This window comes from Saimiri boliviensis, chromosome 1 (genome assembly GCF_048565385.1).
Source record: "Saimiri boliviensis isolate mSaiBol1 chromosome 1, mSaiBol1.pri, whole genome shotgun sequence".
Classification (NCBI taxonomy): Eukaryota; Metazoa; Chordata; class Mammalia; order Primates; family Cebidae; genus Saimiri; species Saimiri boliviensis.
In genome coordinates, this window is record NC_133449.1 from 178,061,729 (window position 1) to 178,064,816 (window position 3,088).

Here is a 3,088-nt window from a genome sequence, read left to right on the forward strand (position 1 = left end):
CAAAATATTCAACTAGTTAGACTTAGTTACTTCCCTTGTGGGATGGGGATAATAATCATACCTACTTCCAGAGTTTTAGGAATGAAGTAATAGAAGGAAGAAAATACCTGAAATTTCTGTCAGCTTCTAGGTGGGCTCCTTGAGAGCAGCAACCAAATCACTGTTTATCTGGATGTTTGATAGACATTCTCCAATGGCCAGGCCATCAACTTGGAGCTGTCTCCATGATAACAGGATAGTTGTCAAAGTTTGGACGTATTATCTGGAGTTTAAAGACTGAGGAAGCCCTGCAACTTTTTTTTTTTTTTTTTTTTTTGGAAGTGTCTCAAACTTAGCCTGACAACTAGTCCCTACAATTATGCCACGGAACCAGGTTTTTGTCAGAGCAGAGCACAGCCTCAGTGTTGGATGGACATTCCTGCAGCGGTGTTTAGCACTGGCTACTGAGGTCTGAAAATATTTTTGCAAGCATTTCTATTCACTTGCTTTTAGAAAACATTGGCAAGACGTCATACTCCAAACAGTTTGCTGTGTTGTGTATATTTATTGCAGCGCAAACATGGAAGTTTGCCATAGAGCAAACACAGAGCAGTGTGTTATAATGGGAACAAGAAAACAAAATAAACTATTACATCTGGCCAGAGTCACTTTGGTTTACCCGTTTGTAATTTGGGCACATTCCTTGCAAGATGGAGGCCCTGGTCTGTGACTGATAGAGGGGCTTGCATGTGTCCTTGCCATAGTTCCCTCAAGAGCAGGTGGGAAAGCGGGGCAGGCCAAACGACATTCAAAAAACAGCCTGTTTCTCCACCCAAAAGATGATACTTTTAGTCTGTAGTATGAAGGAAAAAGAAAAACAAAAAAGGCAAGCCTTGGCCAAGTGCAGTGGCTCAAGCCTGTAATCTCAGTACTTTGGGAGGCCGAGGCAGGCAGATCGCCTGAGGTAAGGAGTCTGACACCAGCCTGGGCAACAGGGTAAAACCCCGTCTCTACTAAACATACAAAAAATTAATTGGGTGTGGTGGCATGTGCCTGTAGTCCCAGCTACTTGGCAGGCTGAGGCAGGAAAATTGCTTGAACCTGGGAGGTGGAAGTTGCCAAGACTGTGCCATTGCACTCCAGCCTGGCCAACAGAGCAAGACTCTGGCTCAAAATAAAGAAAAGGTAAGACTTGGAGCCTCTTCATCCTTATAGGACAATTCTTGACTCCAAGATAGCAAAGTAGAGTTAAATCTGCTTCTGCATAAAAACTATGTTTGAAAAGATGAAGATGAGGAAAAGACAGGTAGAGATGTAAGCAGATAAGCCAAATCCTGGTTACCTTTCATAGATATCACACATGTGAACAGAGAGCATCAGGAGGCAAAGGCTGGCCTGAAGTCTTTCGTCTTGGTGATTTCCCAAGATCCAGGTTTGGTCCTTGACTTTGTGGGACCAAAAATTTCATTGATTAGCACTGATGTATAAAGTCAGAATGCCAACTTACTGATTTCCTTCAGTATTTGCTAGAGAAGTGCTGTTACATGCATTACCTCATTTAGTTCTCCCTAGTATCATGTGGTATATTATAATCTATTTATTTTTCAGTTGGGGGGAAAAAAGATGAAGGAAATCCCAAGGTTCACACAGTTATTATGTACGTTAGTGGCAGAGTTTGAATCAAGGCCATCTGGCCCTAAAATCTGCAGCTTAGCTATTCCTGTCAGAAGCAAGACTGTCAGGAACACTGGCCATCTCTTCCCACAGCTCTGACTGGCTTGATTTGTAATTTAACTTCTAAAGGACGGATTTCTATCCCAGCTCTTTGGAGGCAGCTCAGTTTTCCTTACTACCCTTCCTGATTTAACCCTGAAACAAAAGTTTGTGCAGTAGCAAGTTCTGCAGTAAGCACTCTCTCCAGGCCTGCAATGATAGCCAATGAAGACACAAAAGAAGCAAAAATCCAACCCAAGGCCAGTCCTAAAAGACTTGACTGTCAGGTCTCCATATGCAAGCCTGGAGCCTGAAAGTCTGAAATCCTGCTTGCCTCCGCTAAAGTCTCCCACCCGCTGCCTTTGCTCGCCGTTGTCCCTGATCGCCCAGCAGAGCTTCCCACAAGCCCCTCACCCAACCCTGCCATCTTAACTGTTCTTATGACAATGTAAATACCTCTCACCCAACCCTGCCATCTTAACTGTTCTTATGATAATGTAAATACTTCTCACCCAACCCTGCCATTGTAACTGAACTTGTATACTCCTTGCCCCTACCCCCCACCACTGTAACTGAACTTACTCTGCAACACCCCCGCCCCCCAAAAAACTATCCAAACCTATAAAACCAACTCCTATCCCACTGCCCTTTGCTAATGCCCTTTTCGGCCTTAGCCCACCTGCACCCAGGTGAATAAACAGCCATGTTGCTCACACAAAGCCTGTTTGGAAGGTCTCTTCATTCAAAGCGCGTGTTTTTCTTTTTTCTTGTTTTTGAGATGGAGTTTTTGCTCTTGTTACCCAGGCCGGAGTGCAATGGCGCGATCTCGGCTCACTGCATCCTCCGCCTCCTGGGTTCAGGCAATTCTCCTGCCTCAGCCTCCTGAGTAGCTGGGATAACAGGCACGTGCCACCATGCCCTCAGGAGGCTGAGGCAGGAGAATTGCCTGAACCCAGGGGGCGGAGGCTGCGGTGAGCCGAGATCACGCCATTGCACTCCGGCCTGGGTAACAAGAGCAAAAACTCCATCTCAAAAACAAGAAAAAATCAAATAACCCTTTTAGAAACTTCATTTAACAAATATTCTCTGGCAGCTACAAAATGCAGCTCATCCTGCTAATGCTGGGTTTCAGTGATGAGCAAAACCAAATGTGGTCTCTGCCCTTGGGAAACACACCTGAGTGAGGTAATAAAACAATCAGTCAAGTATAGAATACCATCCTAAATGCTGCAAGATGCATCTGATGCTGTAAGTGGGAATGCCAGAGGTGGAACTTTTCTATTAGGCTACCCATACCCTGGGGCTTTCTATCAGCCTGGCTGGCCAGCACTTTCTCAGAATGGCTCTGCAATATGAGGCTCTTCCTATTCTCTCCTTCCCTCTCCCCTTTCACAGG